The sequence below is a fragment of the Gallus gallus genome, chromosome 3, assembly GCF_016699485.2.
Source record: "Gallus gallus isolate bGalGal1 chromosome 3, bGalGal1.mat.broiler.GRCg7b, whole genome shotgun sequence".
Classification (NCBI taxonomy): Eukaryota; Metazoa; Chordata; class Aves; order Galliformes; family Phasianidae; genus Gallus; species Gallus gallus.
The window spans coordinates 79,871,024-79,898,840 of record NC_052534.1 but is presented as its reverse complement, the minus strand read 5'-3'; the positions used below and the strand labels follow the sequence as shown (position 1 = coordinate 79,898,840).

The window sequence follows — 27,817 nt, the reverse complement described above, 5'->3', positions numbered from 1 at the left end:
CTATGGGCAGGCACTACAAAGGTAAGTTTAGTGGGATGATGGCCATCGAAGGAAGGCAGAGATGGGGAGTTGCCATTCATTCTGTGATTTCCTTCCTGCTTATGCTCAAACTCAGTAATAGATTTTGGAGACATGATCAGTAGGCAGCTATTGTGTCTTAATGGGAAAGAGAGGCTGAGGTAGAGGCAGGTTGAACACTAGAGAAAAGAAGAGAGCATGCAGACTGCCTCGAGGGAGGCTGCTGGTTTTGAGGCCAGACAGGAGGGTCATGAGACAGCTCCAGGATGGCTCTGCTCCACAGCTTCAGGAATGAGGCAAGACAGGCTATGGACACATGGGCTGGAGATGACGTCTCTGTAGATTAAATGCTGTGCTGGCTTAGCACCAATCTTTGGGCATCCTTATGGAGATCCTCAGTTAATAAGATGCCTGTGTTTTGTCTGAGAGAGGCAGTTCAGGTAGGGGTCACAGAGGAGTTGGCCAGTGTTTTTGGCAAGGACAAGCATCTGAGAGCAGTGCAAACATCCTTCCTGGGTGATCAGTGTGAACTATTAACACGGTTCCTTCATGACAACTCCACCTTTTAGCACAGCATCTTCAGAAGCAAAGATTCTAGTCAATAAACCCCATAGAAAGCTTCCATTAATTTTCCTCTGTGCACGTGTGCGCATGTGTGTTCATCCTCGTCAGTGTATTCTCAGAGCTTTCTACCTCTGGAAATCATCAGTGAGTGCAATTAACCATCACAATCCTTGCAGTGGAATCCACAGGCTCTCTGGTGCCATTTCTTCTTCACCCTTCTTCCCCCCAGATTTTTGTCCATTTGGATCACGCTGACCAGATAGGGGAGGAAAAAGCACCTGTGTCTCTTGACTATCTCAGGAATTAGTATTACATTCCATGAGCAGCTCTTTGTGTCAAGTGCTTGACTTTTGAATATTGTGCAGTCTAGTGCTGCGTGTACTATTAAGAAGGCAAAGACTATGCTGTGACATTGAGCCTTCTCAGGAAATGCCAGCAGTGAGGGTTAGCATTCTAAGTGCTCCAGATGTATAACAAGTCCACTGCAGAGAAATGTGATTATAAGAGTAATGTTGATTCACTTGTATTTTCTATAAATTTTTTTTGCTTGTTTTTTGAATAAGCCTGACCATCATTAACCTCTTTCAGAGAGTGGGAACTAAAACCAGAGACCAGAGACTTCATTTCTTAGAAACATGAAGTGGATTGTTTGCATGCTTTTTGTTTGTGGTTGGTTTTTTTTTGTTTTTTTTGTTTTTTTGTTTTTTTTTTTTTTTGATAGGTGATTTTAAGCTCCAGCTATTAACCTTTATTGATTCAGGGAGAGCAGTTCACTGAAGATCTGAACACTTCCCTGCAAACTCCAGCTGCAAAATGTGGCATCCAGCTTTCCTTGGGGCACTGCCAACTCTGCTAGTGATGGATGAGAAAGGTGTCCCTGGAGGTAGCTTACACTGTTAAGATAGTCCACTTCAGAGTCCATTATAACAGATGTTTCATAGAATGATGCTAATTGTACTCAGAAACAGGAGTGAGAGAGGAAAGCCTGAATGTGACCTGGACCCATCCTGGCAATTCCAATTAGCTGGTCACTGCTCAGCACTGTGAGTAAAGGGACTGCATAGCATGAGGTGAAGCAGGCATTATTATTTCTAGGGTGTTGTGTTTGGCAGATGACATGGATGTAAAACAGAGCTGATAGATAGCCTGAGTACAGGCATAGATATAAAGCTCAGTGTGATTAATTGTGGTTATTTCTGGGGTTTATGAAACATGCTATGGCTGTATACAGCACTCTGAATACTATGCTGAGGTTAAGCAGGTTGTCTGTTACTCTGGGGGAACATTTTTGTCTCTTCAAACTCCCCTCTTTTCATTGTGGCATTTCCTGTGCACTATTTTTGTTATATTCCTCCTTTATTGTCCCCACTTTCCATGCTCCTTAGGGACATGTGTGTAGAACTAGTTATGACTGCTGTAATCTCTAAAGTCTTTGAGTTTTGAAATAGACTCTGGTATCATTAAAGACATCCTTTCACTGGCCTCCTGCCATGCTTTGCAAGGAAGCACAAAGGTGAGAAAGGTTAGTACTTCAGTACGGATAACAACTAAATGCGTTTGAAAGGAATTGAAGGTTTTGTGCCTCAGCACAATGGTTATGTCCTCCTGTGCTGAAGTGACAGTGTTTGTGCATTCTGATATCCCAGAAGCCTGCAGCAGGTAAGATTCTCTATTTTATTTATGTATTCTTTCTGAATCCAATATAGCTGAAATCACAGGATTTGCCTCCTGGAGTTTAAATAATTCGGGTTTGCACCACAGTCATATTTGTCAGTGTTCTCTTTTGCTTGCTGCTTTATCTTTACAGCACAATCCATTTCTTTATCTGCTTGAAGAATGAGATATTATCCCTGACATTACCTAACTTTATTCAGTGTTCTAATTATGCTAGTTTCTTCAGTCGAGTCAGCCAAAAAATCTTAGACCATGACAGAATGCATGTGGGCAAACCGCTTTTTCATTTTGTGCATTTCCTGAGGATTCCTTGGATTCCTTGAGTCAAAATAATTAGAGCTTTTTATCAACTGACTCTCAACTCTATTTTGTGGTTCAGAAAATGAACTAAAAATATTCTATTTGTTTTACTCTTTACAGAGCTGAGATTTGGTTCTATTTCTGTTTGGTCTCATTTTATTGTCACATTTATGACATACAGTTAGCTTCGCCTATAAGAGAGGTTTGAGCAGTGGAATGGTATTGAAGTGTTCATTAAAATACTTGTTTCTAGGTACAGATGCTGCCAACTCTATGACTGTGAATTTCTGCACTTCTGTTGTCCTTGGCAAGCTTGATCCTACTCTTTCAAAGTAAGCAGAGATGATATCTCAGAATGAGACCAAAGAACAGTAAAAATTATCAAAAATACTTTCTTGATCTTTCCTTTCAGCTTCAGGGAGCATGTCCACCATCCACAGTCATGAAAACTCGATTTTTGATTGACTCCAGTTACCAGTCCTTAGCATTTTTCTTTACTTTTCTCTATTGAACTTATTTTTTTTTTCCTTTGCTAGGAAGAAGCTGCATAAAGAAATGAGTTTTGAATTAATAAAAGACCTCAGTTAATCTTTTGTCCATTGAGAGCTAATTCCGCTACAACAGAGATAAAAGGTTAAGTCTTCATACAGCACAGGTTGAGTAAAACTGTATCCCCAAGCCAGATCACATAGCAGGCATTAATATTTCCATTAGTATTTTCTTGCAAGTTCTTGCTCTCTGTAGATCTCAACTTACAGTGGTCAGTTGACTCACTTGAAGACTAATTTCAAATCCTTTGTCAGATTTCTTAAAGAACTGAAATTGGAGGAGGGATTCTCTCCAATCTGAATCCAAAGGATGGAATTTTTTTTTCTGGTTTTCCATTTTGGATGAAGAAACCTCAAAAATATGCACTGCAAAGGATCCTTGTTGCAGTGATTTCTGATCTGAGAGTAAAAAGGTAGAATCACAGAAATTGTGTGATCTCAAGGCTGAGAGGAGTGACAACTACTGCTCAGTGTGACTCATTGTCCTTTTTATACTGGGATCTGTAGTTCTTTCTCTAAGACAATTCTGCTCTCTTGAAGGAGCTCTACTTGATTAGCCCAAGATCTTGTGATCCTTAAAGGGAAGAACTTCCATGTTTCCTTTCTATTTTGGGTGTTTCCCAGGAAGTGTTTTCTTTATTCTGACTATGTTGTCATCTGTCCAATCTTCTTCCAAGCTCTTTCCATGTTATTATAAAATGTTTGCATCAGAATCTGACCATGGTGGCAGACTTGTACTTCCCAACAGAGTTCATTATAACCATGACACCACCCTACAGTGTCATCAGTTTTCACGGTGGTACTTACTGTCTGTGCTTCCTAGCAGGCAGCCTAGCTTCAAAAGCTAAAGACATTATAAAAGAAAAAAAAGATTTCCTTTAAAGTTTGGAGAAAAAGAATTTTAGCTTCTGTTGAGCTTCCAAAATTCCATCTTTCTACATGCTAAATCTAATATTTCCCTTGTATATAATGAAATGACAGGAGTATTTGCACTTCTTAGATTTTTAGTGCATTAAAATGAGTTTTTCTTTGTCTGTACCTGTTGTCTTTCTGCAAATTCTAACAATTCTTTGAAGTTTCAGAAAGAGAGAACACAGCCTTATTTTTTTTTTTTCGAGGGAGCTATCAGAGTCCTCTGTTTAGGAAGGCAAGATAGAGGCCTTGATTGACTATATGATTAAGCACTAAAACAGCATTTTTTTTTTCCATTCTGCTAAGGTATTCTATCCTACTGCCTACATATAATGCATCTTATTAAGTAATTTTTGTTAACTCACAGTATCCTAAAAGTGTGGAATCAGGAGAGTGATTCAGTGAAGCTTTTAGCACAAATATGTGCTTCCACAGGTGCCAGGCAGTAGGCCTTTCCTAGATGAGGCTAATGTGTCATGCCCCTACTGTCATCCATTTTCTCTGTTTCTATCAGCAACTCTATTGTCATCAGTTCCTAGTGTCTACTGTGGCCCAACATTCTGTGTCTTGTGCATTTCCCATGGCAACAGTGACAGATTAGCTATTGCAGGTAGGAAGCCCACTAAGTTTCAGGGCCAGATACAGATCATCAGTCATCTGTTTGAAATGGATTACTACAGCTCTCTGTGTGTTCTGAGCCTTTATCCTCTCCTCCCAACACATGCATGCCAGACTGACAGCTGAGGGTGGTGTTGGGAGGAAAACTTTACATGACCACTTATTGAGTGTATGTCATTTACCTTCATCAGATACTCTACCACAGATCTCACTAAGGACCTGTAGTGACCAGTGCAAGAATGTGGTCTTCCAACTCAGTGGAAGAAGAAAGCCAAGGAACAACCATTTTTAACAAAAGATTGAGAATTTTCATGTCAGTCCAACATAATTTTTGTTCAGTTCACAGGGTAACTGGAAGATTGTTCCAAGCAAGTTGTGCACTGTCTTGGCAAAGCTTACTTCCCTAGCTGCAATCTATCTTGAAAGGGTATTGACTAAACCATATAATTGATAATTCACTGCTACAGTGCTCACCCACCTCACCCAGGAATAACACCCACAGGTATTTATTTGCCCTTTAGGGGATTCTTTCCTTCTTCTTCTTTTTTATTGTTTCTTATTGATGAAAACAAGCAGTTCCATCTCCAGGAAAATCAGCTTAGTCTGAGACTATTGGTTACTAGGCAAGTTCATTCTGTGTATGCTTGATATTACTTACTCTCTTGCTGCTAAAACTGCCTTTGATAAATGGCTGAAGTATTATCTAAAAATAGTCAAAGAAGGTAGGGATTCTATGTGGACCAAGATAACTTTCCTGTGCTTCTACCTTGAAGAGATCCTACAAAATTAAATAGGTTGCTCCAAGAGTAATGCTTCCTATTTATTTCCATAGCAATAACAGCAGATACAAAGAACACAGTAGCGCTACTTGATGTAAATTCTCAGCTACAAAACACTGTTTTTCAACATTGTCACCACTGTTAGCCATGCATTTTCACCAGAAGTGAACAAGAGCTTGCGTGCCACACTAGTAAAGATCTGCACCAGCAGAGGTGACCCACTGTTTCAGTGTTTCACCACCCACTGCCTCACTGTGCTTATATCCACTGTTTGGTCTCCATAAACATTCAGCAAGCATTGATGAAAGTCAATTGGTGCCATTTTTTTTCTGCACAAAGGAATTCAGTTTCACCCCTTGGCTTAATATACAGTTCCATATCAGACACCATTCTGTCAGACTGCCCCTCTGCTGTCATCTGTTGCACAGATACAAAATACAACAGCATATCGGTGAGAAGATTCAACCTCTACTGCCATGCCACCAACATCCACTTTGGAAGTTGTGGGCCAACATAATAAAATAGGAGGCATTACTTTTGGAGCAGCCCTCATAGAAATGTGTCTTTCAATCTCATAAACAACTTTTTATATGAACATGAATTATGCCAATGAATAACTAATTAAAACAGAGAGCTCTGGGCAGTGAGTAAAGCAAAGGTAAGAGTTTATACATCAGCTCATTGTCAGATGTGTTCTTCCTCTTTAAGGTCACTTTAAAAATCTCCCAAGGGCTTCCCATGGGCCATAAATTGCACAATTGCCTGTGCATCATTAGTATGACTCTTTCTGTGGGCTGTGGGTTTTCTCCTGGCCAGCGGCTTCTGGCTCTCTGTTTTCTTGGCATCTCTTTCCTGGCTGCCTGCATCCATCCCTGGGAAGATGCTTGCTCCTGGCATGCTCTGTTTCAGAATAGGCAAAGTCTTGTACCTTGTCCAAGAGAACCAACTTGTTTCAAAGTACAGCCTCCTTCGTGAGGCTTCCTTCCTGCTGTCCAGCTGCAGCTTTTCAGAAGACAGAATACAGGACATAGCACTATCAGTCCGAAGAAATACAACGTGCATACCTACCTGCTCTGAATGACTGTACAGAAAGGAAAACAAAACCCATGCAGGCAGTAAAATAACAAGTAATTTTCCACTGTGTTGTTACAATAACTTAAAAGAACATCAGTGCTAAAATATATAATGTATTTGTTACTTATTAAGCAGATAAATTTATTCTTGAGCTATCAAATATGAGTTCAATCTTAAGTATTCTAAGGCTGCAGTCCTCAAATAGTTTGAGTCATACTGCACTGTTCTCAGGCTAGCCATGTTTGGAACAGAAACAAACAAAAAATCTTCTACTACTCATCTATTCAGTGTAATTGGCAACTAAATGGTTGCTGATAAATCTGAAAGTAGGTATTTGTTACAAGATCTTTCAAGCTGACACATCCAGCATAAAATGTGTTTCTATTCTAAAAGGAAATGCAGCTTAGACTGTAAAGATTTTTCTCTCCCTTCTACTATGTCTGTTATTGGTTTGTATGTGAAAATAAGCTGTGAATATTTTGAAAGCAGTAAATCCTTGTCAAAATAGCTTTTGACAGAATGCTTTGGAAAATGAACATTCAAAATTCAGAAGATTCAGGCTGTGTGGTGTCAAAGGTTTAGAACAGTAGCTAATATTTTTTTTTCCAAACCACTGATTTTTTAAAAATTATTATTTTATCTATTTTTGCTAAGCAATATCTTATTAAAGATGCACTAACGCATCAGAGCTTTGGACAACTAATCATACTGACTGATGAGGCCAAGTATATGTTTGACAGCTACCAATCAGTAAATACAGCTTCGAGTTAAATTATATGTTTTTCAAAACAACGTTTCCTTTCAGATTTTTTTGATCCAAGAATCTATCTGTCAGAAAATATCACCAATGTCAAGAATTTACTAGATAGCAAACATAATGAAGCATTTATGTGGATAGAGAGAACATCCATACTCCCATTAGGCTGAGCTAAGATTATTATCATTTTTTTTATTAGGGGTGTGATATTTGATCTTCAAGTTAAATCACTAGCAATGGCTCAGGACTATAAATTCATATTAAGAGAATAAAGTAGCCATTAAATTTATGGAGCATAGGAAAAAAAATTAAAAAGCTGTTCTGCAACTGTTTATTGTGGGATTTCTTGTGACTTCCTGGTAAGCATCTAACCCTTGCCAACTTTAGGACGTAGATGATGAATTACTTGGGTGAGAAATGCTCGTGTCCAATAATTATTCAGGCTCAGGTTGGAGCCTCAGTGAAGCACTCTTTAATGACACATTTTTGCAAAAGTTGGTGTTCTAATGGGTAGACACACCATAACAAACAGTCAGCAAATACTTATACCCCTATCATTGACAACAGTTCCCTCCCCCAGTTCCTCAAACTGGGTTATAGCCTATCCAGGGTTGAGTTTTTCATTTATCTCCTTTTAAGGCATCCCCTTGAGAAGGTCCTGCTCTAAGACACTCTGGCCTTAATCTCCAAGGCTGCAGAGTGTCAACATTACAAGGTCGGCAATCCACAACTCCCGCAAAGTTACAGGTTTCCCAATTGTTGCTCAACCCTCATCACGTAGGCCTAGCAACATTCTGTTACCCAGTCCCTCAAAGCAACAGGCTGCCTAGCAATTTCTGGAATGACAACATAACATCCCATATCACACTTGCAGGCTCTTCCTGTGAGCATAAAGCTGTAAGTATTGGACCTTAACTTTCATCGCTCTCTCAACATAGACTATTAGTAAGATTTGTAATTTTCTTTTCCTATTCTGTTCCCACCACCTACTTTTCCTTCATCTGTCTATAAAGATATTTTGAAATACATATCTGTACAGCATGAAGTTCTTGTTGCTTTTTTTCTGTTTTATGACCTGCTCAAATATTGTTGTTTATTTTTTCCCTTATTCTAACTATTCCCACTGATATTACTTGTTCAAACTATCTGAAACATTTGCTAATTATATCTCTTCTGATCATAGATTCATCTTTCCTTTTTCTCAGACAACTCACAAGATGTTTTTTCTGTCACTACTCTAGGAAAAAGTGTTATTCGGTCATTAGTTTTGAAAGGATTTAAATCATTTAGCAGAGGAGGAGAAATGAAACTGAATATCCTTATTTTTTTCCTCAAAATAATGATATATCATCCTATTTCCTTCTTGTTGTTCTCATGCAGCATTCTTGCACTGACAATGGTAATAGGACTTGTTAGTTCACAATGTATCTTTGGGCTTATTATGGTTAATAAGCTGCAGTTTTATGGTTAACACAGGCAGTGTTTGTATATCTCATGTGGATTATTTAAGCCTCTTTTCATGGATACATCTGACACAGCTGGTAAGAGAGCCTAGCAGGAGAGGTACCCCACTAGATCTGCTGTTCACAAGCAGAGAAGGACTGGTGGGAGATGTGGTGGGTGGAAACTGTCTTGGACATGACGACCATGATATAAGAGAGTTCTTGATTCTTGCTGAAGTGAGGAAGAGGATCACTGAAAACACTACCTTGGACTTCCAGAGGGCACACTTTTAATTGTCTATGGCATTGGCTGGGAGAATCCCTTGTGAGACAGTCCTGAAGGGCAAAGGGGTCTAAGAAGGCTGAACATTTTTCAAGAAGAAAAGTTTATAAGGCACAAGAGCAGGTTGTCCCCATTTGCCCTAAGACGAGCTGGTGGGGAAGAATGGCCTGGCTGAACAGTGAGCTTTCACAGAGACTCGGGGGGAAGAAGAGAGTTTAACACCTTTGGGAAAAGGGGCAGACATCTCAGGAACAGTATTCGGATGTTTCTAGGATATGCAGAGATAAAATCAGAAAGGTGAAAGCCCAGCAAGAACTTAATTAGATCACTGTTGTAAAAGATAACAGAAAATATTTTTACAAATACATTAGCAATAAAAGGAGGGTCAAAGTGAATCTCCATCCTTTATTGGATGCAGTGGGGAACATTACCACCAAAGATGAGGAAAAGATTGAGGTACTTAATGCCTGCACTTTCATCACTGTAACTACATGTAACACTAAAGGCTGGGGACAGAGTAGCTGGAAAGCTGCACAGAGAAAAAGGATCTGGGAGTACTATTTGATAGCTGGCTGAACATGAGCCAGCAGTGTGCCCAGGTGGCTAAGAAGGCCAATGGCATCCTGGCTTGTATCAGAAATGGGGTTGCCAGCAGGAGCAGAGAGGTAATTGCAGGAAGTCCCTAGGTTACTGGAAGTATTTACCACGAGGAGGACAGCTGTATACTTGTCTGCTTTTTAATTCTTCCCTATTTGCTACCAACCACACTCAAAAGCAGGAGACTAGACTCATGGGCTTTTGGAGTAATACTTATTAGAGCATGTTTTGAAGCTTTCATGTTGCCCTTTATCTGACCATGTTCTTTTATCAATATTTGTCCTGTCTTCCTGGTTATTCTTTCTCTGAATGCAGATAAAATGACTATCATTTTAAGTGGAGAACAGCACCTTTCAAAGAGATGAGTTTTCACTGAACAGAATTTTGAATTTTATTTGGTGTCAGTAATCATGTGCTTCTAAATTGGAAAACTCCAGGTATTTAGGTGGGAGTACATCATCACTATTTGCCTTCATTAAAGGACATGTTACTTTTATGTATCTACAGTTTCTACAGTTCCATGTTGCATCTGGCTGTTCAAATAGCTCCCGAAACTGCTAGTGAAAAAATTGTATCCAGCAGGAATTAACGTATTCTCCCTTTTGCAAAAGCTGTGCTGCTTCCACTCTTAGGTGCTTATAGTATTTCTACTGATGATCTTCCAGATTTATTTTTAGGTATGTGAATTTACTTCATTCTATTTATTACCATGCATCAAGTAATCATAAAGAGAGTATTTCCAGAAGGCTAAGGAATCATGGTTTTGTGAAAAAAATGATCCACAATTATCTTGAAACTATCCCCAAAACCAAGTGCAGGCTACTATGTTATTAAAATAGTAAAACACTGATAATGACACATAAAAAGGCTGGGGCTCACCAAGGGTGAGACTAGCAGCCCATAAGAAGAATGATAATAAGATCTTCAAGAACAGAAGGCAGCCACGGAATTTATATTCAATACTTACGGTACATAATATAATCTTTTAAATTTACAATTAAATTTCTGGAATCTGGGAAAAAAAAAAAAAAGAGAGAGAGAGAGAGAGATTCAAATTTCAAAATAACGCAGGTAAGGCACAGGAATTATGTTGTTAGCAACTAGAACTACAAGTTCCATAAAGAAACTGTGATGGAAAGACTGGTTGTTGAAAACAGCTTAAAACTATACTTTAGACAACTAATCATATACCAATACCATATGATTCCCAGTGTAGTGCTCATGTTACCAAGCCTAATAAAGTTTTTTAAAAAAGTTCTTAGACATCTGGCTTAATTTCCAAGTAATTCTATGTGGAGATAGGAGTTGGATTTGATGACCCTTTGAGTCCCTTCCAATTTGAGATACTCTCTTCTATTCTGCTCTGCTCTTTGGTGTCATGACTGCTCGTCATGAAGTATAGGATTAAATTTTTGTGTTTCATAATGTGCTGATGGACAGTGCTGACCCACCTTTCAAGCAGCAAGTAATCATTTTGGTTTTATGAGAGGGATAGTTGAATCTGTAGTGAAACATTTGTTCTAATTGTACTTCCTGAGAGGTTTCCCATCACATACCCCTTCTACCTTGATCTCATTGGGTGCATACATTTTCTGACACACACAGAGCACCCTGCCAAGTGTGTGTGTCCCAAAATGTTATCACACGAGAAACTATGTGGGGACACAGTTTGATTCAAGCTTAACCTGGTAACTGCTCTATGACGGTGCACTGTAGACCCACCCATTACACTTGGTATTGAAATGGCTGAGGTGCTGCCCTGAAGAAAAGCCCTAATGGTTTTCCTGAAGGGACTTCACTCACAGGGAATAGCCAACAAAATGGGGGGGAGTAGAGGAGACCTCTTCTTTCCCATCTGCCACCCACTGGTGCTATTGGGTTGACTTGCACAAAACTGCTGAACAGGAAACAATCAACAAGTGTCCTTGGCCTGCCTTCCCTATCTGTGTGAAGGAGCATCCTTCAAAGTGAGGAGACAACAAAAAGCCTGATGTACCTCTCAAGTGCACACTGGAGGGTGACTCCAGTCCTTCTGGCACAAAGAGAAAGCAGTGCTTTGGCATAACCCAATAGCTTTGCTCAGCAAAGACTGGAAGGAGCAAAAATATGGGTACTTCCTCATTAGTCCACAGCAGGGTGTGGCTTGTTCCAGTGCTCGCTGGAAGCTAATTTTATGCCATGTGGAAAAATGAAGGTGTTGGTTTTAGTTTTGGAGAAAAGCTGTTTCACATTATTATCTCAGCTGCTTAGCAAAGCATCATCCTATGAGATGTGATATGTAGATTTAGCATCAATCCTTGGACTCTTTTGAGCTGTATGCTAACACCTGTGCTGTAAGAGCAATATCACCACAGGAGGATAAGTCACAGTCTGATTTTAGGAATATCTCCAACTTCTCATTGAAATGCAGGTCAAAGGGAGTCAAAAATACCAGCTGAATGAGCAGAAAGCGATTAGTGATACGTGTAAATATCTAATTATCTTCAGCAGGAGCTTCGTGAAATTGCAGTTGTATTATATTAGAACATAAAGAATCTGCATGGGGTTATGGAGGAAGAATTAATTTGCACATAGAGCAGCACTGCAACCATTATTTATTTATTTATTTATTACTATTGCTGGATAATTTTCATGATGTTCAAGAGGTTGAACTGAGACGAGCAGAGTCTCTCCTCTGCCCTGTATCCATCTGGCATTCGGCAAACTGGGTAACATCTCTTTAAGAGAAATGAAAGAAAAAATACAAGAAACTTTGCCTTCCTCATTTTTCTTTTGCGCTGAGCTCCTGAGATTGGAGAATGTCTGGACAAAACCATGCTTGCAGAATCTCCTGCAGTAAGTGGCTTAAAGCAAGTCATTGCTGCTGCTGCTGCAGAAGATGCAGATTTAAAAGACTTGAGTATACACTGATGCTGCATGTTAAAGAAAGGAGAAGTGCTGTCTTCCCCTTAATTGGATAACCTGCTTTTTGGATTTGTTGCTAGCTTTCCTAAGATAAGGATGCTTTTTAAATGTTGTTTAAGATTGTCCTTTAGTTAAACTCACAGTTTAATTGAAGACGTAGTTCAATACAGGCATTTTTCTGCCTCTGCAGTAGCAAATCCTGCAGGACATTTGTATGCATCTCAAATATTTACTAGGTTCAACTCCTGTATAGAATAATATGATTAATTTCTGAAACATATCAGACTAAAATCTGGCAGGAACTATCTGAAGGTTTTCCCTGCTGTCTTTTTCTCAGTGTCCTCAAAGAAGTTAATTTTTCTTCCCAAAAGTCTTAGGTCTGTAGGTTCTGAAATAGTTCCCCTTTAGAGACATTTTAAAGAATGATTTAATAGATCTCACTAATGAAAATAACGGTGCCAATGGTCTACAATAACAAATGAAAACGTTCTCAGAGCATTTCAAGGTGAACTTTCAATCAAGGTTACATTCAGTGCAAGGTCACTGTTGCCTGAATTTTTTTTCTGAGGGCTGGGGAAAATGAAATGTATGTTTTACTTTAAAAATGTTTTGAAGTTGACCCAAAGAGTGAAAGTGCAGTCTTAAGGGACCTCTGACAGCAGCTTCTTGAAGTACTCAGAAGGAAGTCAATATCAGTGCTGAACTTAGATCCAGAAAGGTAAAGATTGAAGTTGAAATGCTGTAGAAGAGCAAGACAAATTTAAACTCATGCGAAGTTGTCAGGAATGCTCTGAGCCCTAGTAAGTGTGTGAATGATGTTTGTTAAGATTGGAGGGTAAGCACAGAAGACAGCAGACAATGATGTTAGGGATTTTTAATCCAGCTTTCAGAATTTTAGCTTTTTTTTTTGTGTGTGTGTGTGTGTGTGCATGTGATTTTTCTTTTAATGAAATAAACTTAAAAAAATAGCACACATTACTCTTTGTAAATAGAAAATTTAGAGAGGATATCCATTTTAAGGAAAAAAAATATCCTACTGTTTATGTTGTTTCTCTCTCTGTGTGCATGTATAACTCCCATTAGAAAAAAATGAGAAAAGATTAATGCAATCTAAAGTGCAAATTCTCAGCCAAAGCATTAGGTATAATTTTAATAACATCATCACTTCCTTGATATTTAGAGAATGAAGAGGTCAGAGATGGAAAACACAGAGCAGGCAAACATTCTACATTACTAACAACATCTTTTGTTTCGATCGTCTCATCTTCTGTTTTACTTTTGTATACTCGATCACAGTTCTGCTGTAATGTTTTTCTATTTGCTATTCTTAACGTGTTTTAAAGTACAATTGTTTTCACTGAGGATTTAAAAGTTGTTAGGAATTTAAGTGTTAGATGCTTTGTGTGTATAACATTGAGACCACCATAATGAAGAAACCAAATAAGACTGATACGATCATGCTGGTCCTACCACAGTAATGTTTAAATCTGCCTATTGCTGTGAAATATTTTTTGTCTAGAACTGTAAGAAAAGACAAGACCATTTCTTATTGGTATCATGTGGAATGAAATGTGCTTTGGAATTCAAGTTACCAGGACTGGTTCCACTAGTGTTAGAAGTTCAGGGCAGCTGTGAATGAGCTGGCAAATCTAGGTATTTTGCCACTTGAGATATTATAAGTAAAGCAGGTAAGCTGGAAATCTAGGCCCCTTCCTCATAGCTCTTCATACTCTTTGTTCAATCTTGAGAGAAAAAAAACTGGTTTTCCTTGAAGAAACTTGAAAGAATGCACCTGTCTATCTAGGAAGGCAAATGGTAGGAGGAAGACCACTGTCACACAGGAGCCTTTAAAAGAAAGTTGAAAAAGCCCCATGCTACTACAGCACATATAAACCTTTTTTTGCTGTTAGGGAAATTCATTTTAGCTTTTCCTATTTTCTTTCAGAACCACCCAAAACTTTGCATAAAACCTGTTTCAGTTTGTAACAAGCCACTCTTTCCTCTGCTGCTCAGCCACTGAAGGTCCTATATTCCCTCAATTCGGGCTCTTTGCAAACTCCAAATTTTAATGTCAGCTTCACTTCATCAGTTCATACATTTGAAGGCCAACAGGGATCATTAGATAACTTATTATGAGCTAAATATAACACCAGCAGTTCAATTTCACTTAAGCTCTGTAGTAAGCCAAATAACTTATAACAGACTGAAGCTTATGTCTCAGCACAGCCATCAGCCTTGATTTGATGATATCAGGAACTGGGAAAATATCTCCACTTTCCTTGATGATTCTGATAGTTCGTCACCACTGCAGTTAAACAATTCAAAGTGATGAGGCAAATATGTTTACCTATAAGCTCCAGCCATTGATTCTTGTTAGATGTATTTCTCCACTAGCTAAAAAACCCAGTGTCCAACAGTTCTCTCAGTTCAGTATTAATGTGCACCTTCAGGGCAATCTATGCTGCAATAACTCAGTAAGCCTCAGAAAATGTCACATTCAAGAGCAGTTAGACATTGACATTTGGATGCTTTCTTTACTATCCATATTCTGCAAAGTTTGCTAAGAACAGACTACTTGGATGTGCTGTGGGGCATCTAAGTTAGAGGCATCACTGTTGGGAACATCAATATTGATTTACTTAACTTTGATTTGTAAGGAAATTAGGCTTTTTAAATCATATGGTTTGTCCGTCCCTCTCAATCCTCATTTCCCACGGAACTTGGGAACATGCTGAATACTTTTTATTTGATAGGTCAGTAGAAATCACAAAGCTTTTATGTTCCTTTAACTTCCTCTACAAGGCAGAGGGATCAGAGAGGCTTCCATGCAGCTTGTTCCCCTCTACCCATCTTTCACCAACTGAAGGAACAGCTGCTGCATCCTATTTAATTTGTGCCAGTGTCAAACTGATCAGTATCAAGGTGGTTCAGAACCAGACATATGACATGCCTCCTCACCATCCATCAAGGAGGAGCTGTGTGAAAAATTTAAAGGAGGATGAAGAGAAGGTGGTTACTGCATGGTGGGAGGAGTTAACTGCAAGAAGCAGGAATCACAAGGAATTACAAAAATGAGACAGATTAGAGGGACATCAACATTCCCTGGAGGAAACTGTTTCTTTAGTTTCTGACTCAAACTATGACAACTTACTTCTGCAATCAGTCAGAATTCTAAGTCTGAATCTAACAATAACCGCTGCAATATATTTACCAGAATCACAATGTCTTTACATTACATTGCTCAGCTTCTTCTTCTAGAAGGAGTATTAGAAGTATTATGGCCATAAATGTATATAGCCAGAAGACCTGCAATATTGTTGGAATACACTGTTTAAAAACAACTTTCTCAGTTTGTATCCTGATTTGGGGGCAGAAAAAAAAAATATTTTCCTTGCACTGTCATCTTCAGAGACTATCTTTTAGGGCCAAAATATAAATTCTGGAAAACAAAAATTAAAAAAAAAAAAAAACAAAAAAACCCACAACAGGTGTTCTGTTTTTGTTGGTTTTTTTTTTTTTCTTTTTTTCTTTCCTGCTTTCTACCTTTTCTTTTAGATGTCTCTATCTGCTGTCAGGCTTATTCTACAGCCCATAATTTCCCTTCGTATCTACAATATCTGAAAAGAAAATAACCTTTCAGAACTAATTAATGAAGATTATAACTCAGTGGGTTAAATATGCTTAAAATAATTAACCATGCTATTTACTGGATGAAATTCTCACAATTTCTTATTAAGGGTTTTCAATAAAGGGTTATCCCAGAAGTTACACTGGAGTATAAATAGGTATATGCTGTGTTCCTGACATAAACTTTTAATGACCTTATTTTACTTCCAATTCAAAGCAGTTTTATTTTCAAAAGTCTCTCTCATGCACACAATTCAAACATTAAAAAAAAATGACTGCAGATTTTATACAAAAAATTTCTTTACTAAGGGAGTCCTCTTTTGTAGAAAGAGGACATTTCACAGCATTACCTGGTGTGTGTAAAGAAAAATAGGGAAGGGAACTGAGAACTGGACTTCTGCCCAAATTGATGCATAGACTTTGAGAGCAAATCTCATAAATTTGGGGTAGTATTCTGGGGAATCTGAAGAGAAATAGTTTCTCAAGTAGTTGTTTTTCTTTTTTTTTCTTTCTTTTTTTATTTATTGTTTTTACTTCTTTAGGAATCTTATAATTCACTTGAAAGATTTTCTTCAGTTTGATCCCTCAAAAAAGCAGTGAACCCTTTTAAAATGTTTTTCCAGAGATTTCAAAATGAACTTGAAAGAAAGATTCATATTTATACCTCTACTGCTGAAATGCTATGTTTCTCAGTGGCCCAAACCTGTAGAGACTAACTAACTCTTAAGGAAGCTAATGGGAAAAGCAACCCTCTATCCTTACTGTTGTGCATAACTCTATTGAGATATACGCATATGTTTGAGACTGCAGAACACTACACTGTACAGATTAGATGAGAGATGTTTTAAAGTGACTTCTATTCCCCATACACAGTAATAATAGCAGCATTAACTTCACTGACAGCTGTATAAAACTCTAGCCTCTGGTACTACAGACAAATCTAAATATTATTTTAAAATCAATAGAAATATTTCTGCTAACTCCATCAGTGAATGGCCTGGTCCCTAATTCAAGTATCTCCTAATTAAAGAACATCACTGGCTCAGATAACATAGAATAATACATGCCATGTTAATGCTCATTATCCAGCTTTCCCATCTCATGCAATAAAGAACAACTGAACAGAGCTTTCGTATTCTATTTGTATAGCAGTCTCTCTCCAACCGGAGAACAGTTAAACAATTTCACAATTTTAAGTAGTTGCTAAAATTGACCCTTCACTTTTCTAAACCACTCTTGTCATCTTTGAGTGTGTTTAGCTTAGCCAGTTTTTGGATTTCAAAAGCCCTTCATTCACATTTCTAAGATAATTAAAATGTATATCAAATTTCTCTGCATCAGTTGCCTCTGACTACAGCCAAAGGAGAACTGGAGACAGATTTTATGATGGCTGGTCGAGGAACTTTGTTTAAAGGGAACACAAAACCTCCAGCAAAACAAAGAGCAATTTAAATGTGACAGTGGATGAAGTCATATCATTAAACAGAAAATTAGAGTTTAAATGCAGAAAACAGTATCACTGATAACAGCGATAATTGGACTGCAATGCAATTAGCACCTAAACAAAGATAGGATGGGCAGCAGTCAGTTAAACACACTGTTCTGTTTATGAGGGAGCAAAATTACTTCTGGCAGGTTCATGGCAATGCCAGGCAAAGTATTTGCAGGTAAGACAACTGTCATACACAGAGAGAAGGGTTGAACTTACACAGGTGCTGAAGGAACACTCTAACGACACAACGCTCCTTCTCGGGAAGCAGTCTAGGTCCAAGAGATGCTCTCCCTTCAGTGGCTGCCCTTACATGAGCACAAGGTAGCTCCACCCTGAGTCCGTCCCTTCTGGTCACAAAGAAAACAGAGGTGTGAACAATGTGCCTATGATCCCTGGGCCAGCCACACCCCTTCACCAGGTTCTCAATCACCAGCTCAAGCCCTGACCTAATAGTTTCCCTATTCACACCAGTGTATTAAGTATTTGTAAAGTAATGACAAGACTACAGGTGGCAGAATGGGAGAAGTAACAGGAGAGGTGCACAAGATGAAATTCAATACTGAGTGGGATACAAGAAACACAACAGCAATGGCTGAAATGATTATAAACTGTGTGTCGTTTATAAAGAATGAAATCACAGTTTAAAAAGATAGGTATGGGGGCTTTTGTGATAATTTAAGTGATTTTAATGTATATTGATACTAGTCATGAAAACAATCACAAAGCTGGGCCACACTGACAAAATTGAGGTTTTGACCTCCACCTAATTTGAGCTTCTGTTTTATTTCACTTCAGTTCATATATTCTCTCTCACTGCTCCAGTTACAGTGTTTTAACTCATCACTGCTCTACCTTCCCTACCTATAGTTTTTTCTTCCTATATTCAGAATACCCCTTTGTATAAAACCCACTATGCATTCCTTCCTTTTTTTCTTTTCACCAGAGTTATAGCCTTTCTATGTGCTCTAGTTTACACCATTGTCTTTAGATATTACCCATTATGTCTAGGATAGAGTTCATTATTAATGATTCCAGATTAGGAGCCTTTAATAACTTTACAAATCTTCCTCCAAACATTCCCAGAAGTTTAGTTCATGTGTTTTTGTGCTCTTTCTTTGGCATTGTTATATTCTGGAAAGAAAGGAAGAGAGTTTGGAATGTATTATGCACTTTCAATTTAGTCTTATGATTAAAAAAAAATCTCTTAATAGAGATTTTTGTATTAACGGCAGCGGTATTTGTAATGACTTCTCATTTAATAATAGTACATGTATAGTTATGTCATTATTTACCTCTTGTATTTATCTATTATACATCTCCTCTTGTAACAGCGCGGCTTTGGAACATATTCAGTTGAATAGTTTTGTTAATGTTAGTGTAAGTAGAATCTGAATTTTAGTCAAATATCATAAAATATTATCACAGAATCTAACTTAGAGATATACATCACATAGAGATATACATCACATCTCAAGAACCTGTCACTCCATAAGTAATACAATTAATGTTAATTAGTGGCCCTGATATGATAGGTTTTTTTTTCTTTAAACGTTACCCAGATAAAAATCTTTCAAAAATGAACACAATGTTTATCTATGTTTTCTTGTTTATTTTCTGTTTAGCAAAGATAAAAATGTTGGCTGCACAATAACTGAATATTTGAGCTCAGAAATGCTACATCTTAGAAACAGAAATATTTAATCCAGCAATGAATATGTATTCTCTGCATAAAAGTCTTCCTATTGTTCTGTTCTATTAAACTCTATTAAACTGTTCTATTAGGGCTACCTCATGAGAATCACCTTATGCTGCACTTCCCAGAGAGTTCCTTAGGACACCAGAACTGAAGTCAACGGGAATTTTGGAGGTGTGAAGAGCTACTCAGAAGAAGCAAGGATTTTCCAGGTTAGACTTCTGCTTCTCTGAGTTTCTCTATTTCCTGGTAGTACACCTGTATCATTTTCCTTAAAATCTTCCTGCTTCTGAAAATGTGTAGTCTATTACCTATTGCACTTAGTGCCACCTTTTCAAGATCTTGAGAATGAGAGATGGGAACTTCAGGAAGTTCAGATGTGAATATTTATTCCTGTCTTGTCTCACTCATATCAGGATCTGGGTGTGGGAAGGAATTGTTAGTCACGGATGGGTTTCAGGTTCTCTGAAAAGAGGCTGGGAAGAGAGATGTAAACAAGGCTGCAAAACTAAAGGAGTAATCCCACAACCACAGAAAACCATGTGGATGGTAAAGTTATAATCATGCAAAAAGGGACAAGCAATCACAGGGCTTGTGCAAACAGCATGTGGATCCCTAAGGGATCCTTATTTACCCTCCTGAAGAAGATGAGCATCCTGTGCCTCAAGAGATACTTGTGCCCCGTGCTAGAGAACTGTGTCCCAAGAGCCCTAATTTGACTTAAGCTGTGAAGATGAATAGATACCTGATGAAAGGGATGATTCAGTACAGCTTTTATTAGCATGCTAATTTTGGCAGAAATCATCTGCCAATTTTTGAAAAGCTGTCAAAGGCTGCTGTTTTAGTATCTTGACATTGAAAATGTCTGGCTTCAGTCTTCTTGTGGCTTTCTTAAACCACCTGGGAAAGCCATTGTCAACAGTTAACAATTTTAGTTTTCTATATAAATTTTTCAAAACTTAGTTCTATCTCTTTTCAAGACACTGAAAAAATAAATAACAAACTATTTCATACAGAAAATGAGTGTGCAGAAAGAGCACCCTCTGATCCACCCTACGAGGACATAATTATTTATCAGATAGCTCAAATTGCTGTGCTGCTGTGCCATAGAGGTGCAGTTTCATGGTAACAACTGCTTTGTCTCTTTCTGCTTTCTAATTAAGATTTTTTTTCCCATCATGTTTATTTTTCATCATGTCATTTATTATTTCCACAGTTGGTCTGTTTTTTTTCTTGTCCTTTGTACTTACTTCCTTTTTTTGTTGTTGTTGTTTTTAAAGGCCTTGTTATAGTTGTGTATTTTCCTGTTCAAATTCTCTTTCTTTAAAGAAAATGTTTATTCAGGTGATGCCTTTGCCTTCTTTGGACTGTGATCTGTCAGCATTAGCACACTCCCTAGAAATTCACCTGGTTATTGAAAAACACTTGGTTTTATTGTGATAATGCCTCTCTAATTGCCCTTATCAGGACAGGGCATAGAGAATTCCCACTCTACTTATAACTCACAGAACAAATTATCCTCATTCAAATGTAATTTTTTTTTTCACTGACTTTCTCAGGTCACATAAATGAGGCAGCAGGTTCTCCTTTTCATTACATCTGATGTTTTGACCTCTGCTACTGGGGCAGCATAAGTTAAAAGCAACCAAAGCCTCATTCTGCTCATCGGGGAGCTGCTGCAGAGAGGATATAGGCAACCTTTTTTGGTGGCAGGTAGCGTGCCCTGCTCCCTGCCTCGATTACTTGGAGCCCAGAGACCTGCCCTGAAGACCTCCTCCTCAAAACTGCTCACGCCAGTTCCCCTCTCAGAACAGCAAGGCAGCAAGCACACAAGGAGATGAGACATTGCACTGCTGGGGAGGCTGAAGGAATGCAGGCACCCAGGTGCTCACCCTCCACCAGGAACTGGGATGAGGGTTTGTAGGAGGGCATCTTTTGGCTAAGGGCATTTTCTGCTGTTTGCTGGAGGTGGTATTGATTACTCGCAAACAGCACTGCAGCCTTTTAAGTCAGTGCTGGTAACACATTCCAGCATGGAGCCAGAGCTTGTGGGGAGGCCTTTTGAAAGAGAAAGCAAGCTGAAGCCTAACTCAGTGGGAGCATTAAATACTTTCTGATACAGTTTATAATAGCATTGTCAAAAAGAAAGTTTTCAATTTTGAGAGGACTGGGGACTTGAAGGAAGGAGTTACCCACAGAAAAGTAAAAAAAAAAAAAAAAAAAAAAAAGAGTTTCTGCTTAATTTTCAAATGTTACACATTTTAGCTAGTTACATGCATTCAAAGCCATTTTAAAACTGTGTGATATTTTAAAGGGAAGTAGAAGATTCTTTAGAGCAAAAGGAATCACATGGGATTAATGTAGAGAACGCACATTTACATCTTTTACTGTTCTGCTTTTTTGAGGTGGAAAATTGGGAGGGAAAAATATTTTTTTTTCCTTCTTCCTCTTGAGATTTAGCTCTGTTCTATTGTATCAAGCTTCCTAGTGTAAGAAGTGAAAATTGGATTGAAAAATAGTAATTGAAAACCGTTATGTGAATTTGGAAGTATCCTGGAATATTATTTTGAAACTTTTAAATACCTGCAATTTAGGAGTCATCAAGTGCTGATTCTTTGGCTTTATGCTTTTGATGATTGTGCCTCTGTAATTACAAAAGATAAAAGATTTTAAGCATGGTTGAACTTGGAAATATATGAAGACTAACATGGCACCAAAGTTCTAGATATCAACAGATGAAAAAGTGTAATTTTTTTTCTGCTACTTTGGAAATACTAAAGGAAAAAATACTACAGACTAGAGAATGGTAACCCACTGTTAATTATATTGTGTTTCCACAATGTGAGGAAGTTTGACACTTCAGAAAAGCACTATGTTGTAAATAATCCAGAAAGAAGAATGAAACCTGAATGATGTTTTAGTAAATGTCATTTGTAAAAGTGAACAGCAGAGGTGGAATGTGCTTTATTCCAGTACTAGTTTATACAGTTTTACTAATTTATACTAGTTTATATAGCATTTCATCAAGCATGTTTTTAAGTAATGCTGACTGAAAAATTCAGTCCCCAAATTAAACAAGATCTAATGGATCAGCTCAAATATCTATATGAGTTTTTGTCTTCTTGAAGGAAAAAATCTGTACCTTATAGGTGAATGCATAATTGAGAAATTGTTCAAGTGTATGAAACCATTTCAGCTGTCAAAAATGTCAGCTCTTTTCAGATCTTTTGATAACTTCTTCCCTAGTGAAGTCACTGCATGTAGTACCTCCATCTTCTCCTCTCCACCTTTCTCTTCTCAGGGCATCCATTAGCCATCCCCACAATCGTATACAGGTCAAAGATTTTTTCCACCATGTGTAGGGCTCCACATGCTATATCTCCTCCCTAGAAGCAAATGTCATTTAATTTCAATCCTCAGATCTTTTCTTCCTACCACCACCTTGGTGTCCTCATGTTTTTCAAGACATCTTTTATTTCCTCCACGTTGATGCTCCCTTTTTTCAATTAGGGCAGTATTCATACATGAGAGAGAATCATAGAATCATAGAATTGCTCAGGTTGGAAAAGACCTTAAAGATCATCAAGTACAACCGCAACCTAGCTCTACCCTAACTCTAACAACCCTCTCCTAAATCATATCCCTCAGCACCACATCCAAACAGTTTTTAAACACATTCAGGGATGGTGACATCCCTTCTGTAGTGAGGACTGGCTATATGGCACAGAGATATTGCTATTCAGCAAGGCATTAACAATTGTGGTCAACAAGGTCATCAGACAGTGCTGCTCTGTAGGTAAGAGACATGGAGTTTAGGCTGACCAGGAGAAGTGTTGTGGATATGTTCTAGCTGACTTAGCAACTGTATTCCTTCATCCTGGAGGGCTTCTTGCATGTGATCTAAGGGACAGAGAAGGGGTGAGAAGCTGTTGCTATCTCCTCTTTTTTTTTTTTGTTTAACCAAGTAATTTCCACCAACTCTTTCATAAATCAGTACATTTCTAATGATCTAAGCCTGGAAAATTTCCAAATCTGAACATGTGTGGCTTTTAAACATTATGGAGGAACAGAGCAATAACATGAAATTTACCATGAGTCCTTACAGACACAGAATCCCACTAGGATTTAAGATTTTGGTATTGAAAATCTTACTTGTTGTAAAAATGAAATGTTAAATCATTATAAAATTTAATTAGTCTAATCTTGAGTAGCTATTTTGTGGGGGAAATGCCACAGAAAATGAACAAGAAAAGTATTGCTTCTGTGATTGACACTGATGTTGCTCCTGCTGAAATACTGCAGTCTGGTACTGGAGCCTGTAGACATCACAATTTTAAAACATTGATAAAATGGTGCAAAGAGTTGAGAGAAGTGACATTGATCTGGAAAATACACTTTATTAGGAAGACTCGGGAGATTTGTTCCCTTTAGTTTGCAGAAAGTTAAGGATCCTTATATACAAGGCATGGAAAAGCTACTCTAAAAGATTCTTCAGTTCAGCAGACAAACAGAAGCCACCAGTGGCTAGAAACTGAGGCTGGAAAAATTCAGATCAGAAATAGGGAACATAGTTTTAGTAGTTCTGACAATAACATCTTGGAAACATTATGTGCATAAAACTTTGTTACAATAAATGTTATTTATTTTTCTTCCCCTGAAAGCAATGTCCATCTTTGTTCAAAATAAAATTAAATAAGGAGATCTTTTTGTGTAATTGAAGTGCAGGATCCCAGTTGTTTTATAATATGTGGAATCCTCACTGCAGTGTAGGAGCGTTTTATCTGTTTCTCATTGTAGGAGAGATCCATGTGAAATAAACACATGGAGAAGAGCCTATGACCAATCAACATAGAAAATGCTGTGTTTTTTTGTTTGTTTGTTTTTGTTTTTGGTTTTTGGTTTTTTAAACAGCAAATATTCAAGCTATAATGACAGGCGCTAATGGATTGCTTCCTTGTCCAAAGTTGTGTACTTAGATTTCTATTTGCTGAACCTGTGCAGTTTTGAAATTTCTGTTGGGCTTCCTTAGGATTCTGAGCTATCTCCTTTGGTCTTTCCATTTAAACTTCTTACCTCAGGGCTCATATTGTAGTTTTCCACAGATCTTCATTTTTTTGGCAGGTGAGACCCACGGATATTTGGTAGTCTCCCAAAATAATCTTACTGCTTAGATATATCCTCTTCCAGGTTTGTCTTGCAGTCTAATCGCTGAAATTTGTAACACAGGAGGTGCACAGAAAGATTTCCAAAATTTAAGCTTTACTTCAGTCAATCTAGCGTACAGATCCTGTCCTTCCAAACCTCTTCTTCTCTTCTCTTCATGCTTGGAGGCAGACTTCCTGAGTTCCATGTTATTATCCTCCTTCCAAAAAACTTAAAAAGGTGATTTTAGTCTCTCCTGTCATCTAATTTTGCAAAATTTTCATCATTTCTTCAAACCTTTTATCTGTTACTTAATTGGTTGTGCCTTCATGTAGGTAAATTTCCTACATTTGGCCACTTTCTTTAACACAGTAAACTAATGATCTTCTATAATCATTGTCATTGCCATTCCGCAGTAGAACAATAGCACTTGTTCTGTGATGATATATGTAAAAGTCACCATAATTTGACATTGGAATTCACTGACTGTACATAGCCTCTTCAAATATTCATATCTTTATAGCAGGCATCTTAATTATTTGGAATTAATTATTTCAAATGAATTAGAATTAAACATTCAGGGAGTGCTGAAATATTATGTACAACAGCATCCAACTTTTCTATAGAGGTTGTTTTTTCAAAGTCATGTTTATTATTCAGAAAAATCAAAGATATAAGATAGGATCAAAGTAGTTGTACTTCAGAATGACACAGAAGGAGGGCAGTAGGAAGAGAATCAAGAATTCTGACCTACTTGAAGGCCCTTGGGTTATCTTTATGTTTTGGTTGAATGCATCAGCAATGCAATATCACATCTCTAAAACCAAACATTTTTTGGGCAGAGCTTATATCAATGTTAATGCCTGTTGAGATTGTGATTTTCTGAAAATATGTTTTTATGTAGGGCAGTTAGAATCATAGAATCACAGAATAATTTAGAATGTCAGGAGGTCATCTCTCCAGCCTCCTGCTCAAAGCAAGGCTTTGATGTTTTATCGGGTTGTTGTTAGGTTGGGGATCTGTAAGGGAGGATCTTAACTACAAAAGACAAAATTCTGCCCCGTTACTGCATAAATCTTATCTACATCAATTTATGTCTACTGCAAATAGCTATGTGTATTCCAAACCGTTATGGAAATATTTTCTTTTGCACTCTTTATAATAAGCATTATGCTTGATGAATTAATTACTGTCAATATCAGCCAATATTCAGGATCTAGCAAATAAAAGTGATGATCTGGCAATACTATTTGTTCACTTTGAAATCTGTGAGATTTGGCTCTTTTATATTTGTATGGACTGTAAGGGTTTTATTATTTTTTGCTTATATGTGTAACTAAACAATAAAAGCTGACAATAAGAAAAGCAGGAATTAATGTGATTCGTCTAGAAAAAAGGAAAGGAAAAGAAAGGAAAGGAAAGGAAAGGAAAGGAAAGGAAAGGAAAGGAAAGGAAAGGAAAGGAAAGGAAAGGAAAGGAAAGGAAAGGAAAGGAAAGGAAAGGAAAGGAAAGGAAAGGAAAGGAAAGGAAAGGAAAGGAAAGGAAAGGAAAGGAAAGGGAAGGGAAGGGAAGGGAAGGGAAGGGAAGGGAAGGGAAGGGAAGGGAAGGGAAGGGAAGGGAAGGGAAGGGAAGGGAAGGGAAGGGAAGGGAAGGGAAGGGAAGGGAAGGGAAGGGAAGGGAAGGGAAGGGGAAAAAGGAAAAAGAAGAGGAAAGGAAAGGAAAAAGGAAAGAAGAGGAAAGAAGAGGAAAGTAGAGAAGAGAAAAGAGAAGAAAAAGAAACTTGAAGAAACTACTGTAAAACCTGCAAAACTAAGAGGAAAGCTTAATTTTCAATACATCTTACACTCCCAGGATTTTATGGTAAGAATTCAATTCAGCATTCATTCCAGAGATGTTCTTGAGAGTTGTAAAGAAAAGTGGCCTTTCTCTCTTTAATTTTACTTCTAGATGTAAGTATGTCATTCATTGCTCTGTCTGGGACCTGTTGATCCCACAGAAACTAAGTATTGTTTTCCTTGTTGGATAGAAATTTTTTTGATATCTGAAGAAAAGTGAAAGTTGTCTAGGGTGAAAAGAGGACAAAAAGCAAGTACAGATTTTAAAATGATTGAATTTAATAAGAATGTATCTTTTCTGAGCTAATGCACATGTAATTTCCCTTCCCAACTACTCAAAATGCAGCTAACAATATTCTCTTGATCTGAAAATAATATTTTTACACTGTAAATCCTTGCATTGATCCCCTTGTTTTGTTGCTGATTGAAGGATCATATAAAATTCTTGTGAACGTCTTTCTGACAATCTGATTTTTTCACATTCATCTCAATCCCCGGTCTCTGGTGTTTTTTCTGCAGATAAAAATTTCTCCTTTACATTAGATATTGGCCTGGGAGATCTATCCACTCTCCCTTTTCTTCTCATAGGATGTTACAGCAGGAAAAACTAGTCACAGAAAAGGCAGGATAAGATATTCAATACTTACTTTGCTCTTACCATTTATTTTTACAAAGTAGAAGGTCTCTGGGAAGAGATTTGGGTCTGTAATTTGTCACATTTTAAGTACAGTACAGAATTCAATGCAGTAAACTTAAAGCAGTTGTTTGCTGCTGGATTCAAATTGGGCAAGGCAGGAAGGTTACAATCCCAGCATCTAAATCTGGGAAATTCAACTTTTTGCCATCAAGCTGCACATTTGCCACTTGAAATACTCTGTACATCATTATTATGGATTATTTTATGTTGTTTTTCCAAAGATGAACTATCTTATTTTTTTAAGTATTTGCAACCATTAATTACATCTTTCACTCTGTTTTCTTTCATATTATGTTTGACTGTAGACTTAAAAGACAAGGTACCAAGAAAACTGCCTGATCTAAGCTATCCTAGAATAAGAGTCACTGCTGCTTAACTGTTTGACCATGCTTCAGAGTAATGAAATTTCTCATGAGTTGACCTTTGAGCGTATTCTTGATCGTATGTCTTTGATCAGGCCATTTACAAAATGGCATAGCAGTGTGACATACACTGATGCACCAAGAAAGTAGGGCACAAACTACATGTCTATTTTCAGCTGTAGAAATTACTGCTTTTTCTCTTACTGGCAATCTTCCCAGTGCAATAATGATTAGTGAATTAGTGTGTAGCAAACATTTGTGATACATAAACTTTCTCAAGCTGTTACCAAATAAAAAATGAATTCAATCACCAAGAGGCTTGCAACTCTTCAATGATTTTCACCAGAACAGCTAACCTGATTTTTGCATTCACAATCTTGGCTGTCCAATAAAAAACAGTGAAAGTCATCAAATACTCATACAGATGACCATTGAAGTCTTTTCCCACAGCTAGTGCTGTAAATTTAAAAGAGCCAGAAAGTTGTTTTCCCTATAATAG

General features: G+C 37.7%; 1 long non-coding RNA gene across 2 annotated transcripts in view; it reads left to right on the top strand.

Moving 5' to 3' along the window:
- Nucleotides 1–8,087: 8,087 nt before the first annotated feature.
- Nucleotides 8,088–27,817, top strand: part of LOC107053120 — a 47,291-nt gene continuing 27,561 nt past the window's right edge. For both annotated transcript variants that reach the window (XR_005858592.2, XR_001466108.4), the window contains exons 1-2: nt 8,088–8,141; nt 19,372–19,494. This is a non-coding gene — a long non-coding RNA (uncharacterized LOC107053120). The remainder of the gene's footprint in view (nt 8,142–19,371; nt 19,495–27,817) is intronic.